Consider the following 17,723-nt stretch of genomic DNA (forward strand, 5'->3'; position numbering starts at 1 on the left):
TCCAGGGAGCTTATATAGCAACACCCCTGACCTAACGACCCAGGTGAGCATACAAGGGATGAATGACATACCCAGAGTCAAATCACTAGTAGCCACTAGAGGGAGCCAAAAGGTAAATTCACAACAGGTGGTATGCTGATTTTTTTTTAATGTTATGTGGTTTGCTGATTTTTTTTATGTTAGGCGTTTTGCTGATTTTTTTTAATATTTATGTGGTATGCTGATTTTTATATATTTACAGTGCTGTGCAAATTAATTGGGACATAGCATTTTTTAAGTAAAATCATAAGTTGGTTACCAGTCAGTGATTCAAACCAGTTTTAATATATAATAAATAAATCTTGGTCAACTAGCCAGTGGAAAAAGGTAATTTTCAGAATTAGTATGTAACAGTGAATTATAACATTTTATTTTTTTGCTTTGTCCCAATTAATTTGCACAGCACTGTAGGTGGCTTGCTGATTTCTTTTATGTTAGATGGTATGCTGATTAACTTCATAATATATTTATTAGCAGATCGATCTCCAATTTTTCAAATCGTACTACTTGTATCCCTCCAGCAGAGGGCAGACGAGAACCTTACACTTCTGTTATCATGGAGTTCACTGTATACACAGTAGGCAGTGAGCTCCCCCTAGTGGTGGCTGCTGTCATAAAAAAATGTATTTGACTATCTACACAGGGAATTTATCCCTGTGTATCATGTTATCATGAGACATACAAGGAAATTATCAATATAGAACTTTGCTCCATTTCAGTCCAAAATTCCTATGCACCTTACTCATCATTTGTGCCTTTCATACCCGGTGCCAAGAATTTTTTTTTCCATATAATTTTTCCCAGTCATCAACACAATTCTTTCTTGCAGTCCTTCGGGCTGTTATAACTGGTATTTCTTTTCTTTTGAAAGTAACATATCCCCAACCCTACAGCAAGAATCAGCAGGAGCGGTACGATCAGTAAGTAATGGACTTTGTGTCCGGCTTGCATGGCGGTGACCGGCGCAGAAAGCAAGCAACTCCACTCCGCCCCCTTGTGATTTGTAAGCAGTAGTTCAGCGTGGAGGTGGCAGCAGTCTGACGTGTATTCAACACCATCATTTCCTGCATCCGAATAAAGCGCGGCGGTACCGGAACCATTCACAATGTGGACGGAATGAATCCCATTAATATCTGAGACCAAAAGAATGGCGATCCAGTGATGATCCTTGCAGTTACTGGGAGCCAAGGGGCAGGACTGGAGATATGATGGCGGAGTCTGAACAGCAGGAGGTGCCGTAGAGGTCTGCAAATAGGAGAGAAAATACAGAATAAAGCTGCACCCCTTTTTTGATGCCAGTTATTACCATATTTTCTATGAAAAATCAAGACTACGAAAAATTCAGGACTGTGGGCCGCTATGAGAATGGGGCTCCACTTTCTCCTTAAAAAGTAATGCAAGATTATAACTATGAGGAAACTATAGGCTCCTAAAATGACCGGGCCTCAAAAGTGTAGGAAAGAATATCCCCACTTGGACATGACCAAAGACGGGCTCCAAGGGTCTATTTTCTGTATTATGGGTGGCCAAACATAGACCATTAGTGCAAAAACATCTCCCGACAGAGGAACACAAAATCATGTTTTTGTTTTGTTTTTTAAAGCTGTGCATCCCGTACTACTCAACTGGAGATATGAGCAATCTAGAAAAAAGTTATGGAAGGACAAATCTGTGTTATATCTTATGCTTGGTGACTTGTTATGCAGGTAAAGTTATGACACCCAGGGCAGCCGGGCACAGCTCATATGTCAGCGGCTACCCTGCAAGCTTAGTCCATGTAAAAAAATAAATAAATAAATAAATTATATATGATATTTTTTTATTGTTCTCATAGCACCAGCTATTGGTCAAATTAAGAAACTGCACCAGTAGTGTTGCCTGAATATATATTAACCAAAACAGAGCTAAATATACACATTTGCAATATATTTGCACTGCATTTTGTTTCATAAATCTCCCCAGAAGGAAGGACGCAAATCAACTACACTGAAGTAAATGAGGCTGAGCTGCAGTACCATTCTAAACCTGTGGACAGGAGTGGAGCTGTTTTGAGAAAAAAGCAGCCAAGTATTTCTATTCCTTTAACAACCCCGTTCAGGCCAAGCTTAAAAAAAAAAAAAAAAAGGCTTTGAAGTGGACTGAGAAGGCACCGTAGAACACGTCAGAGATCACCTACCTCGTTTTCTCCGATGACTATTAACGAGAGGTGGGTGAAGCATGGAGGATGGAGGTTGCCTCTGCTGCCGCCGCACACGTCAGCTTTTACCATCACTGTGATTATGGTATTTTGCTCGGTGTTGTCAGGAATTCTCATCTCCATCTTCCTTACTTCTGTTTCTCCAGACGCCATCTGTATCCTGCTAGGAGAGGTTCACAGTTTAGAGGCCATGTAAAAACAGTCACAAATGGGTGACGGGTCAAAGACTTACAAAAGATAAGCAGTTCTGAAAGAAATGAAATACAGAGAAGGACTAGATTTAAAGCAGATCTGTCATTAAATTTCACAATACAAACTGCACACCTCTTTAAATAGATGTAGCATTTAGACCAGATAAGTCAAGTGTACTTACTGTGATAAACCATGTCAGAAAGGCAAATAAATCCTTTATAAAAGTTTAAACTCAATCTCTGTACACCTAATTGACAACTCCTCAATGTCCCTCCTCCCTGCTGCTGTTGAATGTCCATCCACCTGATAGACAGCATCTCAGTATCCCTCCTCAATGCTGCCGGCGAATCTCCTCCACCAGACTCACTTTTTGATCCTAAATTTCCACCCACCTAACCTCATTGACAGCTCCTCAGTGTCCCTCCTTCCTGATGCTACTGAAATCTCACAACCCTTAGTACAAGCTGCAGAAAAATGAAACAATTAGCGCCACTGACTGATTGGTGGATAAGGGTGAGTAGGGAGACACTTTATGATCAGTTTATTGTTGAAGGAACCTGCTAAAAAGTAGGCACTGTCTGAAGCAGAGAATCCCTTGAAAAAGTTGGAACCAAGTGTATTGCTCTCATGATGCTTGATGCAAAAATACTGTTTTAATCCAAGAGAGGCCATAGACCTCCATACCGCATGTCCGGACTAGGATATTATGCGGACAGATCCCTCTGCTCACCTGAATGTAGGAGAGTCCTTGTTGACATCATTACTCATGGTGATGGAATAGCAGTGAGGATCTCCAAAATTAGTGACCTTCACTGAAATCGGATGAGAGGTTCCTGGTGTCACAAGTAAATTACTGGATATCTGGAAGACACAACAAGATGTCTGTGGTTAAGAATTAGTTTCTGGAATTCAAGTGTAACACGAAATCAATGACCTTACCTCCATGATGCATTCAGCTGCACTTAGTTGCTGAGGTGCCTCCCGTTTCAGCTCGAGTCCTCTTCCATCCTGACCTCTCACGCCAACACTAAACTCCCCGATGGGAATCTCACTAATTTTGGCTGTGAAGAGTCCACCCTGATTGGCCGTCTCCAGCTCGGCTGTCTGCATCTTCCCGTTGCGTGAGGTCAAGCTGACGTGGCTCAGGTTGGCCGACTCTGGAAGCCCAATAGCATCAACCACAAGGATGGCAGGGACACCTGAGAAGAAAGAAGGAAATGATGGAGGCCTTCTCCATCCAACCCCCATTGTGGAATCGAGGCCTCATATGTAAATGTACGGAGGCTCTAGGAGAGGACACCTGGTTAGGACTCTGTGCCATCACCTACCTGCCACCGGCTGGCTGTTGAGTTGGTAGAGTCCAGGATGAGACCCATTTACAGGAATCCCAAAATAAAAGAGGAAATCAACAGAACTCCGACCTAACGAATAAAGAAGAAGAAAAAAATGCAATTTTGGGGTGGTTTTCAGTAGCTACTGGTTTTATTATCCCCTTTCGAACATGGTAATTTTCCATTTTTTTTTTATTGTCATTTTTTCCTTCGTCTCTTCCAAAAACCACAACTTTAATATTTTTCCGTCCACACGGCAATATGAGGGGTTTTGTTTGATTTTTAACATTCATTTTAACACAGCTAGAAAATTGAAAAAAATAAATTACGAGAGCAGTGAAATTGTTTTGTTTTTACAGCTTGTATTGTGCCGCAAATATCACCCGGGAACACGATTCTACAGGTCAGTACGATCATGGCAATACCAAACTTAGTGGGGTTTCTTTTTAAATTACCGTAGTTAAAAAAAATTACTTTCGTGTCGTCATTTTCTGAGACCATTTTTCTGTTGATGAAGTTGTGCAAGGGTTTGTTTTTTTTGTGACCTGAGCTGACACTTTTATGGATATGATACAGAGGTAGTTACGATGCTTTGATTGCGTCTTTCTATATTTTTTGTGGTATTGTGGGAATCAAAAAAACGCAATTCTGGTTATTCGATTTTTTTCTTTTAGATAGGGTTTATTAATTTAATATTTTGATAGATTCGACTTTTATAAACATAATAATACTAAATATGGTTACTTTTTGATTTATTTAAATTTTTATTTATTTTACGCTATTTTTTTTCTTTTTTTTTTTCATTTTTAGTCTATTTTTTGGTTTCCCTAGGGGAATTGAACCTGCGATCATCCCATCAGTTATACTATATAGTGCAGTACCATAGTAATGTAGTATATATTGATAAAGGCGTTCTCCTATGAAGTCTCCCCATAGGCTTGCCATAACAGGGGGGGCTAAGACAGGGCCATAACAAATTGCCGTAATTGTATTGCACGGAGTTAGTGCAAACCGGAGACCACAAGCACTGGCAATTGGGCCACTTAAATCAGATTGACGTGGCATTTAAGCCCTGGCTGCTCTAGTTACAGGCAGATGCCGGCTGTATGCTACAGCTGACATCTGGCTTTGTATGATGTAGGCTCAGCCCCGGAGCCCGCTCTTTATACGTGTTATTACATCTTATGTCAGTAAGGGGTTAAGGAGATCCAGCTTTCTAGGTTTCTCACCTTGTACGTGAACACTGTAGGGTTCGACAGTTTTCATAAAAATTGTCCAGTTCCCCACGAGCAGAGGATCAGACAGAAAGACTCGGGTAAATCTGCCATAAGTTTGGCGACGGCCATTTTGCTTTCGGCCTAGTTAAGGGTAGGAGAGAATTGTGAACACTCCATATCTCGTAGTGTAGCTCAAGTCACAGCTCCAGGACGCGCCATTACCTGTCGGATCGTGTACGCGGAATTCCCGGACGTTGCCGTTTATGTACAGCGTGACGTTGTGGAGAAACTCATCCACCAGAAAAACATGGTGAGCTATGCCTCCCTCCGACGCCTGCACATGAAGGAGCGTGACCTGCAAACACTCACCGTTACACACAAGCTTACAAATCTTCAAGGACAATTCATAATCTCTTTAAAGGGATTGTCCACAGTTTTTTTTCTTACTTAAACGTATGACCTTGGGAATAAAAAATCTTCTTTTTTTGCAATTGGGTTGCATTACAAATTGCTTTCCATCTATGGACGCAGTGTTGCACTGCCAATTGCTGGCCACAGAATGAGTTAACTTGAGAATCCGCCAGTGAGCTGTTAGGAGAGTTTGTAACTGTTATATCTGTGTCCTTTTCTGAGCTCCTCTCAAATGATTTATGACCACAGACCACATCAAAGTCAAATGTCTAGGAAAACAAACAGCCTGTAAAAGCTTAACGGTGTAAAATCATTAATGAACCCGGCTAGAAAATTTTTTTTTTAACCCCAAATACATACATGTAAGTAAAAAAAAAATAAAAAGGTAAACAACCTCTCTAAGATCTCTCTAGTGCCACCTAGTGGAGATAGCTACACTATAAGTCAATGTCCGACCCTTCCAATGTGACTAGGGATCCTAATCAAACCATAAATTGGCACATGCTATAGAAAGGGAATACTACGACGTGGAGCAAGTCACCTCTTCAGATGTCACTGTCTTTACTCACCACATCAAAGTACGCCGAATCTGTTATAACTTTTGCAACTTCAGAAATGTCTTGGTTGTTGGTGAAGATGATCTGACCTCCAGAAACGGAGGCCAAATCGGCGTAAAGGTCAAATCTGTTTGGATGTAAAACCTCCCGTCGGCTCCTCGAACTCGTTCGGGAAGGATCCTCTGTTATTAGGAAAGACACCTAGAGACAATAGACAGTGTATTGTTATTAAAGGGTTTGTCTAGGACTGGAAACACATGATAGCTTTCCTTCAAAACAGGCACCACTTCTACCCACCAATTGTGGGAAGAATGGAGACTCAGGGTTAGTCCAGCCATAAGGCATTTCAGAAAGATAGATGAAAAATGTCATTCGTATGAAAATCCCTTTAAAGCAGCTGTCCAGGGTTTGGATTCTGTAAAAATAAGTCCTAGTCACCAGTTGTCATCCTCCTGGATCCACTGAAGGTTGCTCTGTGGTCCATGCCAGCACCATTGAGCCTTCCACAGGACTTTGTGGTGGGCTGCAGAGGTCAGGTCATATGACTTGAACCATGCATTATCCAAAAGACATCCAATGATGTTTGCGGCGCCCCAGGGTCCTGGTCGTCGCAGTGGCATTGCTTTCCTCTCAGGGAGAGTGATGCTACGTTTGGAGGCAAAGTAGGATAACTGAATCCAGGTATCACAAACATGCAACACATTTCACACTCCAGGCCACCAGGGGGAGCTTATGCTCCTAATTATTAGGTCACTCCCCACATAGGTAAAACTGGTCGCCTGTAGGGAAAGTCAGTCAGTTGCTGGCTGAGCTCTGCTCAGTTAGTTGGTCCCTGACAGGGGTGGGATCCTGTCAGAGAGCAAAGGAGAAGGACACGGAGCTGTGCATGCCCTCAGAGCTGCAGCTCCTAGGAAGAGACACTCAGAAGGCAGAACTGTATTGCAGTGAGCATGCAAGGAAGTCGTAGCAAAGGAGTGGATATCAGAAGGGGACCAGGCCTACACAGGCTGCCTCCTTCTGAGGCGCAGAATCACAGTAGCCGGAACACCGAGGGAGCAACGACCTTTATGCCTTGCTCCAGAGACCGGCAGGACAGCTAATTTCACGTTACCTGCCCGCCCTTCACTCAGGAGGCACGGTGGCAACCTTTGGAGGCCGGGGCGTGCTAGTCCCTATAAACAGCCTCAAGCCACCAGTCATACGGGTTTGTCCTATCCTATATGGGGGACAGAGAGAAAGACATTACATCTGTGAGGACCTTATGTGAAGCCTTAGGCAGTAAGGAACTACAACACTGCAGCACAAGGGAAGGCTACTGATTTCCACCTGGACAAAGGGGACTCTGGCTTTGCCTCCAAACCGGCCGGACTCTGCCTGCCCTGTGATCTGGTGCTCTGGACTGTGGATGCTGAAGTCTTCAGTAAAGGTAAAGAGACTGCAACCTTGTGTCCTCGTTCTTCTCTGCGCCTCTCACCATCCAAAATCTAAACACTGGGAAGCCCTGGGGACATACTTCACCTGTGGGAAGGTATTCCATCTAGCTGCCATAACATTACCCCAGCGGACCCCTTAAAGCAGCGTCGGTCACCCTGACCGAATACCACAGGTGGCGTCACGAACACAAACTCTATCCCTTTAAAGACCTTTCCCTTTTACACGGATGTCCCAGGGCCACGGACCGGGTCAGTCACCGTGACATCCCCCTGTGAACCGCAGGACTCGGTACTGAGTACCCCACGGCCCCATGGGGGCGCTCCATGTTCAGTTCAAGTCACCTGACCACTGCGGTCGATCACAAGCAGTATTCTGGGTGCTAGTTGGATGGTGCAATCATTCCTTCTGGTGATGACGCAGACCACAGAGTGACCTGCGCTGGATCCAGGAGGCGAGTATGATTTATTTTCATATTTTTACAGAATTCAACCCCCAGGTAACAAGCACTGTTTGAGCAGAAAACCCCTTTCAAGCGCAAAATTAAAGTAGATGGCCAACCATCTCAACATCAATCGCTCACCTTCATCTTCCTCTCTTGGATTAAAGCCTCCACAGTGCTTCGGAGATGCGCATCTTTGGAGGAAGCGTCCGTGAAGACAAAGATTTCGGAAAGTGGAGGAGTGTTGTGTTATGACCCCAATGGCGAGGGTCTCAGAGGAACGTGAAAGTCTGCAGAATACAAAAAATCCAGCTCATAGGGCAGTGGTAACTGGGTTGACCATATATCTACTCCTAACGCCAACACTAGAAGTAGCCGGGGATCATTCCTACGTTGATTCTAGATGACACGCGCCAGCCGGAGAATCTAACTACCCCTAGTAGAGGAAAACAAAGACCTTTCTTGCCTCCAGAGAAAGGGACCCCAAAGCAGGATAGAAGCCCCCCACAAATAATAACGGTGAGGTAAGAGGAAATGACAAACATAGAAATGAACCAGGTTTAGCACAGAGAGGCCCGCTTACTGATAGCAGAATAAAGAAAGGTAACTTATATGGTCAACAAAAACCCTGTCAAAATCCACACTGGAAATTCAAGAACCCCCGAACCGTCTAACGGTCCGGGGGGAGAACACCAGCCCCCTAGAGCTTCCAGCAAAGGTCAGGATATAGATTTGGAACAAGCTGGACAAAAAATACAAAACCAAAACAAATAGCAAAAAGCAAAAAGCAAACTTAGCTGATATAACCGGAACCAGGATCAGTAGACAAGAGCACAGCAGACTAGCTCTGATAACTACGTTGCCAGGCATTGAACTGAAGGTCCAGGGAGCTTATATAGCAACACCCCTAACTAACGACCCAGGTGCGGATAAAAGGAATGACAGAAAAACCAGAGTCAAAAAACTAGTAACCACTAGAGGGAGCAAAAAGCAAATTCACAACAGTACCCCCCCCTTAGTGAGGGGTCACCGAACCCTCACCACGACCACCAGGGCGATCAGGATGAGCGGCATGAAAGGCACGAACTAAATCGGCCGCATGAACATCAGAGGCGACCACCCAGGAATTATCCTCCTGACCATAGCCCTTCCACTTGACCAGGTACTGAAGCCTCCGCCTGGAGAGGCGAAAATCCAAGATCTTCTCCACCACGTACTCCAACTCGCCCTCAACCAACAACAGGAGGCTCAGCAGAAGGAACTACAGGCACAATGTACCGCCGCAACAAGGACCTATGAAATACATTGTGAATAGCAAACGACACAGGAAGATCCAGACGAAAAGATACAGGATTAAGGATTTCCAATATCTTGTAAGGACCAATAAAACGAGGTTTAAATTTGGGAGAGGAGACCTTCATAGGAACAAAGCGGGAAGAAAGCCATACCAAATCCCCAACGCGTAGTCGGGGACCCACACCGCGGCGGCGGTTGGCAAAGCGCTGAGCCCTCTCCTGTGACAACTTCAAGTTGTCCACCACATGATTCCAGATCCGCTGCAACCTATCCGTCACAGAATCCACTCCAGGACAGTCAGAAGGCTCCACATGACCCGAAGAAAAGCGAGGATGGAAACCAGAGTTGCAGAAAAAAGGCGAAACCAAGGTGGCGGAACTAGCCCGATTATTAAGGGCAAACTCAGCCAACGGCAAGAATGTCACCCAATCGTCCTGATCAGCAGAGACAAAACACCTCAAATAAGCCTCCAAAGTCTGATTGGTTCGCTCCGTCTGTCCATTAGTCTGAGGATGGAAAGCAGACGAAAACGACAAATCAATGCCCATCCTACTACAAAAGGATCGCCAGAACCTGGAAACGAACTGGGATCCTCTGTCTGACACAATATTCTCAGGGATGCCGTGCAAACGAACCACGTTCTGGAAAAACACAGGAACCAGATCGGAAGAGGAAGGCAGCTTAGGCAAAGGAACCAAATGGACCATCTTGGAGAAGCGATCACATATCACCCAGATAACGGACATGCCCTGAGATAGCGGAAGATCAGAAATGAAATCCATGGAGATATGTGTCCAAGGTCTCTTCGGGACAGGCAAGGGCAAGAGCAAACCGCTGGCACGAGAACAGCAAGGCTTATCTCGAGCACAAGTCCCACAGGACTGCACAAACGACCGCACATCCCTTGACAAGGAAGGCCACCAAAAGGACCTGGCCACCAGATCTCTGGTGCCAAAAATTCCCGGGTGACCTGCCAACACCGAGGAATGAACCTCGGAAATGACTCTGCTGGTCCACTTATCCGGGACAAACAGTCTGTCAGGTGGACAAGACTCAGGCCTATCAGCCTGAAATCTCTGCAACACACGTCGCAGATCCGGAGAAATAGCTGACAAGATAACTCCATCTTTAAGAATACCAACAGGATCAGCGACTCCAGGAGCATCAGGCACAAAGCTCCTAGAAAGAGCATCTGCCTTCACATTCTTTGAACCTGGTAAATACGAGACAACAAAATCAAAGCGGGAGAAAAACAATGACCAGCGGGCCTGTCTCGGATTAAGGCGTTTAGCAGACTCGAGATACATCAGATTTTTGTGATCAGTCAAGACCACCACACGATGCTTAGCACCCTCGAGCCAATGACGCCACTCCTCAAATGCCCATTTCATGGCCAACAACTCCCGATTGCCCACATCATAATTTCGCTTGGCAGGCGAAAACTTCCTAGAGAAAAAGGCACAAGGTTTCATAACAGAGCAACCAGGGCCTCTCTGCGACAAAACGGCCCCTGCTCCAATCTCTGAAGCATCCACCTCAACCTGAAAGGGAAGTGAGACATCGGGCTGGCACAAAACAGGCGCCGAAGTAAACCGGCGTTTCAACTCCTGGAAAGCCTCCACGGCAGCAGGAGCCCAGTTAGCTACATCGGAGCCCTTCTTGGTCATATCCGTCAAAGGTTTCACAATGCTAGAAAAATTAGCGATAAAACGACGGTAGAAGTTAGCGAAACCCAAGAACTTCTGAAGACTCTTAACTGACGAGGGTTGAGTCCAATCAAGAATAGCTCGGACCTTGACTGGGTCCATCTCCACAGCAGAAGGGGAAAAAATGAACCCCAAAAAGGGAACCTTCTGTACACCAAAGAGACACTTTGAGCCCTTGACAAACAAAGAATTTTTACGCAAAATTTTAAAGACCAACCTGACCTGCTCCACATGCGAATCCCAATCATCAGAAAAAAACAAAATATCATCCAGATAAACAATCAAAAATTTATCCAGATACTTCCGGAAAATGTCATGCATAAAGGACTGAAAAACTGAAGGCGCATTGGAGAGCCCAAAAGGCATCACCAAGTACTCAAAATGACCTTCGGGCGTATTGAATGCGGTTTTCCATTCATCACCTTGCTTAATGCGCACAAGGTTGTACGCACCACGAAGGTCTATCTTGGTGAACCACTTGGCACCTTTAATCCGGGCAAACAAGTCAGACAACAGCGGCAAAGGATACTGAAATTTGACAGTGATCTTATTCAAAAGCCGATAATCAATACAAGGTCTCAAAGATCCATCCTTTTTTGCCACAAAAAAGAATCCCGCACCAAGAGGGGAAGAAGACGGACGAATATGTCCTTTCTCCAGAGACTCCTTGATATATGAACGCATAGCGGTATGTTCAGGTACCGACAGATTAAACAGTCTTCCCTTAGGAAATTTACTGCCTGGGATCAAATCTATAGCACAGTCACAGTCCCTATGAGGAGGCAGTGCACTGGACTCAGACTCACTGAAGACATCCTGATAATCAGACAAATACTCCGGAACTTCCGAAGGCGTAGAAGAAGCAATAGACACAGGCAGGGAATCCCCATGAATACCACGACAGCCCCAACTTGACACTGACATAGCCTTCCAGTCCAGGACGGGATTATGGGTCTGTAACCATGGCAGCCCTAAAACAACCAAATCATGCATTTTATGTAAAACCAGGAAACGTATCACCTCGCGGTGTTCAGGAGTCATGCACATGGTAACCTGTGTCCAATACTGCGGTTTATTTGCTGCCAATGGCGTAGCATCAATACCCCTAAGAGGAATAGGATTTTCTAATGGTTCAAGAGTAAAACCACAGTGCTTAGCAAATGACAGATCCATAAGACTCAGGGCAGCACCTGAATCTACAAACGCCATGACAGGATAAGATGACAGTGAGCAAATCAAAGTTACAGACAGAATAAATTTAGGTTGCAAATTACCAACGGTGACAGGACTAACAACCTTAGCTATACGTTTAGAGCATGCTGAGATAACATGTGTAGAATCACCACAGTAGTAGCACAAGCCATTCCGGCGTCTATGAATTTTCCGCTCATTTCTAGTCAGGATTCTATCACATTGCATTAAATCAGGTGTCTGTTCAGACAACACCATGAGGGAATTTGCGGTTTTTCTATCACATTGCACCGAATTAGATGTCTGTTCAGACAACACCATGAGGGAATTTGCGGTTTTGCGCTCCCGCAACCGCCGGTCAATTTGAATAGCCAGTGCCATAGTATCATTCAGACCTGTGGGAATGGGAAAACCCACCATAACATTCTTAATGGCATCAGAAAGGCCATTTCTAAAATTAGCGGCCAGTGCACACTCATTCCAATGTGTCAGCACGGACCATTTCCGAAATTTTTGGCAATACACTTCAGCCTCGTCCTGCCCCTGAGACATAGCCAGCAAGGCCTTTTCTGCCTGAATCTCAAGATTGGGTTCCTCATAAAGTAAACCGAGCGCCAGAAAAAACGCATCAATATCAGCCAATGCCGGATCTCCCGGCGCCAGCAAAAAAGCCCAATCCTGAGGGTCGCCCCGTAAGAACGAAATAACAATTTTTACTTGCTGAGCAGAGTCTCCAGATGAACAGGGTCTCAGGGACAAAAACAATTTACAATTATTCATGAAATTCCTAAACTTAAACCTGTCTCCGGAAAACAGTTCAGGAATCGGTATTTTAGGTTCTGACCTAGGATTTCTGATAACATAGTCTTGTATGCCCTGCACACGAGTAGCCAGCTGGTCCACACTTGTAATCAAGGTCTGGACATTCATGTCTGCAGCAAGCATAGCCACTCTGAGGTAAAGGGGAAGAAGAAAAAAACAACAACAAAAAAAAAAACTCAGAATCTTCTTTCTTATAATCCCTCTTCTGCAATGCATTAAACATTTTAATACTGGCCTGGCAAACTGTTATGACCCCAATGGCGAGGGTCTCAGAGGAACGTGAAAGTCTGCAGAATACAAAAAATCCAGCTCATAGGGCAGTGGTAACTGGGTTGACCATATATCTACTCCTAACGCCAACACTAGAAGTAGCCGGGGATCATTCCTACGTTGATTCTAGATGACACGCGCCAGCCGGAGAATCTAACTACCCCTAGTAGAGGAAAACAAAGACCTTTCTTGCCTCCAGAGAAAGGGACCCCAAAGCAGGATAGAAGCCCCCCACAAATAATAACGGTGAGGTAAGAGGAAATGACAAACATAGAAATGAACCAGGTTTAGCACAGAGAGGCCCGCTTACTGATAGCAGAATAAAGAAAGGTAACTTATATGGTCAACAAAAACCCTGTCAAAATCCACACTGGAAATTCAAGAACCCCCGAACCGTCTAACGGTCCGGGGGGAGAACACCAGCCCCCTAGAGCTTCCAGCAAAGGTCAGGATATAGATTTGGAACAAGCTGGACAAAAAATACAAAACCAAAACAAATAGCAAAAAGCAAAAAGCAAACTTAGCTGATATAACCGGAACCAGGATCAGTAGACAAGAGCACAGCAGACTAGCTCTGATAACTACGTTGCCAGGCATTGAACTGAAGGTCCAGGGAGCTTATATAGCAACACCCCTAACTAACGACCCAGGTGCGGATAAAAGGAATGACAGAAAAACCAGAGTCAAAAAACTAGTAACCACTAGAGGGAGCAAAAAGCAAATTCACAACAGTGTTGATCAGAGCTAGCTGAAGAGAAGGGGAGGACAGTGATGAAATAGGCAAAACAACTATACAAACTAGATTGTGAAGGCTACACACGCTTACCTGCAGAGCCGATAAACACATCTCAGGTTCATCTCCACCACCAAGGGCATGGAGATCATCGAGGACCTTCAAAAACTCATCAGGGTCACTTGTCTTATAGACAGGGCCGAAGCCTAAAAAGAAAAATGGCCACGGTTGGCTTGATGACACTACTGCAGAGAGGTTGGTACATGAACGGATAATATTAGAAGGACTGAGGAACATACTTGGGTCATTGAAGGGCACTAAGATGTAGTAGTCCGGCTCCAAGAGGGCCCGGTGCTGCCGCTGGATGATGCTTCGTGACTGCAGACGAGCTGATGTGATCTCCTCTCCCATACTGCCGGTGGTGTCCAGGACAAAGCTCAGAGCCGGGAAGGCAGAAACCCCCAGGAGTCTGAATAAGAGAGACATATATATACATCCGACTGTAGGGTCCTTTACAGCTATTGACATAAGTGCGTTTCATGCTCCTCTCACCTCAGCATATCTCGATCAGTCACCTCTCCCCGCAGTTCACTCAGAAATTTTATTGTCGCCTTTAGAGCCAATTCAGCTGCTTTTTCATGCAAAAAATGATGGGGGGAAAACATAGCCGTGGCCGGGTCCTTGTTGATACCACCTCGGGTGCTACGTTCTCTACTGTCATCAAATGGACCTCCATGACTGCACTTTCCTAATGTCCAAAAACAAAGACTGGCTGAATGACTGAAAGTCAAATAATCAGATCTTACATATATTTTACCCCCACATAACCCCAAGACAAGACTTTATTTTATTTTCCCCAATTTTCTTGATAAATAGCAAAATTCTCATTGTACAAACACAAGAGGGACATGTAAGCCCCAGCTACTCCCAGAGCTACTTACTCTTGGGTGGGGTTTACAGAAACACTACGATTTTTCTGCCCAACCATTGCCCAAATTTACCTGGACTTTATCTCAAAAATTGCAACGGTTTCGAAAAATTTTAGACCATTGGTAGCTATGTATGTACATGAGACTCAATGTAATTGTAGCGCCCCCACTGTCGCAGGGCCGAGGGGTACCCGGTATCGGGCCTCTGAGTCTCTGTTTTGGGGTTGTCACGGTGGCTAGACCCGGTCCGTGACCCTGCTGAGGGGCGCCCAATAATAGATGTGGATGATGGTGGTAGTGCGGTGCAGTGCCGGTCGCAGTAAATAACGAGGACACCAGGTTGCAGTCTCTTTACCTCTTTACTGAAGGCTTCAGGGTCCTCAGTCCGGAATACGGTTAACCAGGCTGCGCAAGTCCGGCCGGTCCGATGGCACCTCCAGAGTTCCCTTTGCAGGTGGAAATCTGTGCCTACCTTCTAGCGCTTGTGTGTTGCGGTCCTCCCCTGCTGTGCTTACGGGATAGTCCCCACAACTGTTGTGTCTGTTTCTCGTGTTCCCTCACAACTGTATTATGATGTTCTTCTTCGTCCCCCAGATGATATGGCTAGGACGCACCCGTATGACGGGTAGGCTCTGAGTTCTTCCTGGACCCTAGTGTCGCCCTTCTCCTAGTATGCCCCCCATGTCTTCATAGGTGATTGGTGTGAGACAGCCCGCCTATAGCTGACTGTCCTGCCGTAGGTTTGAAGTATTGCTTGGAGCCTGATACTTCCTCGGCGTTCCGGCCACCGGTTATGCGCCTCAATAGGATGTTGCCTCGTCTTACAGCACGACTCCTACTGGTATTCTCGTCGCGTTGATCTCGTTTCTCACTCAGCACAATGAACCTCGCTTCTTGTCCTTTCTTGGGGTACCGCCGCTATATCGTGCAGGCGCGGTCCCGTAACGATCTCTCAGTTCGCTAGGCCTCTGTCAGGATCCCACCCCTGACAGGGACCCCCCTGAATCTTCCCCTGCAACACCCTCTGCCACAGGATGTTGCCTGGTTCCATCCCAGTCAGCTTCTCTCTAACTTTCTGCCTAACCCCCAGTTTTACCAGATTGTGAGGAGTGGCCTAATACATACAACCCTTAGCTCCCCCTGGAGGCCAGACTGTGAAGTGTATTGGTGACTGTGATACCTGGTCAGAAGAACTCCTTCAGTGCCATCAGACGTACCATAGCCCCCCTTAGCGGCGGAGCTCCAGTACTGCAACGACCAGGACTCTGGGGCGCTGCACTCCCCCCCGGTTAAATCCAGTACTCCTGGACTGGGAAGAAAACAACAATACATGTCAGCAAAAAGACATACAATTTTGAATATGCAAGTACAAGTAAACTTTTTAACAGAGCTTCCCTTTATGGGAGGTGAGGACACTTGAACGTTACAAACATGGTTAAATATTTTAAATAACATACTATAAATAACTTTTCTTACCCAACCGGGTATTCTACTAAGTGCAAAACTTTTGAACAATAATTTAACTTTGCCTTTAAGGACGTACTCGCTAAATCCACTAAAGACCTTCTTATAAAACATTATAAGGCTAATCAACTCTTCTGCATTCTCCTTCTTTACATCTGCAGGACCGCCTGTCCTATCTGCTCCAGGCCTACTGCCTCTCCTTTCTGTTACAGGACCGCCCCTTTCTGCCCGGGCCTACTGCCTTTCTGCTACTATACACGGTATAGAACTTATCATCCATCTTTCAGTTCAGGATTACTGAGCCATCTCTGTATGGCTCCTAGGAGGACTCACTAACTAACCCCATCTGGGTTCACTTTCTGTCCTCATTCTTTTATCAACATCATTAAACATTTCTTACAATTTAACTAGCTTTCTACATATAACTTTTACATATCAGCATTATCAGTACTTTCTTTCAAAACATCATCATTCTTTAAGTGCTTTTGATGAACATCCCCTTTAAGAAGGGACTAAGTCTCTATGAGGTAGTGCAACTTCTCAAGCTGCAAGTCTGTTCACAGTAAGGACTCCGGTGCTGGTTCCAAGACCAGTGTCTTCGCAAAGAGTCCTTTCCTTGTGTAAAACCAGTAGAGGGCACCTTTAAGCAGGTGCAAACTATGGACAAAAAGTTTGTAATCATGCATTGTTCATGATTCAGCAGTTCTTGATAACTTGTGCAAACAGGTAGAAAACAAAAAGCAAAAGAAGGGATCCCGGGTAAACAAAGGGATCCCTTTAAGAGTTAACCCTGACCAGGTTGTAGCAGCAAAACATCAGAAGGACAAACAGTTAACTTTCTTTAAGGCAACATTACACTTTAAGTGCAACTAGTGAACCTTCCCTTTAAGAGGGAAACAAGTCTCTTTGAGGTAATGCAGACTCTCTTTATCTGCAAGTCCAGTTAAGGCAAGAGCTTCCATGCTGTACTCAGGAACAATCTCTTCACAAAGCTCTCCTTCTTGTAAAACCAGTAAGGGGCACCTTTAAGAAGGTGCGAACTATTTACATTACAGTTTGTGAACCATTCACCGTCCATGATTCAGTAGTCTTTGTAACATGGGTGAACAAAAAAAGCAAAAAGGAAAACAAAAAGCAAAAATAAAAAGCAATAGGGATCTCGGGTAAACAAAGGGATCCCTTTAAGAATAACCCTAGTCGGGTTTAAAGCAGCAAAAAGCAGGGAAACAATCAGTTAACTATTTACATACTCGTGGTTCCGAGGTTTATCCTTACAGGAGGTTACACTGCATCAGCTGGTGACGGACACTCTCCGGCCGGTAAGGCTGCGGTCCTCTGTCCTCGGCGGATGCAGGATCGGTATCATTGGTTGGTCTCCCAGACACGGTCAGATCACCCGGTGTCTGGATTCGAATGTCAGCTGTGGTTGCAAGTTCAGTAGCGGCGATAATACACACCGTTGCAATAGTAGTGGCGTTGGTCAAATCCGGGCTAG

At 45.1% G+C, this 17,723-nt stretch overlaps 1 pseudogene across 1 annotated transcript; it reads right to left on the reverse strand.

Annotated features, from left to right (window-relative positions):
• Nucleotides 1-125: 125 nt before the first annotated feature.
• On the reverse strand, nt 126-16,914 carry LOC143803785 (von Willebrand factor A domain-containing protein 7-like; annotated as a pseudogene). Its single transcript, XR_013220959.1, has 13 exons — nt 16,869-16,914; nt 14,388-14,583; nt 14,135-14,304; nt 13,921-14,041; nt 7,959-8,088; nt 5,957-6,145; nt 5,199-5,331; nt 4,989-5,117; nt 3,757-3,849; nt 3,368-3,627; nt 3,159-3,289; nt 2,216-2,396; nt 126-1,284 (listed from the first exon to the last, which is right to left on the reverse strand). The product of XR_013220959.1 is annotated as a von Willebrand factor A domain-containing protein 7-like (transcript).
• Nucleotides 16,915-17,723: the final 809 nt, after the last annotated feature.

This window comes from Ranitomeya variabilis, chromosome 2 (assembly GCF_051348905.1).
Source record: "Ranitomeya variabilis isolate aRanVar5 chromosome 2, aRanVar5.hap1, whole genome shotgun sequence".
NCBI classification, from domain to species: Eukaryota; Metazoa; Chordata; class Amphibia; order Anura; family Dendrobatidae; genus Ranitomeya; species Ranitomeya variabilis.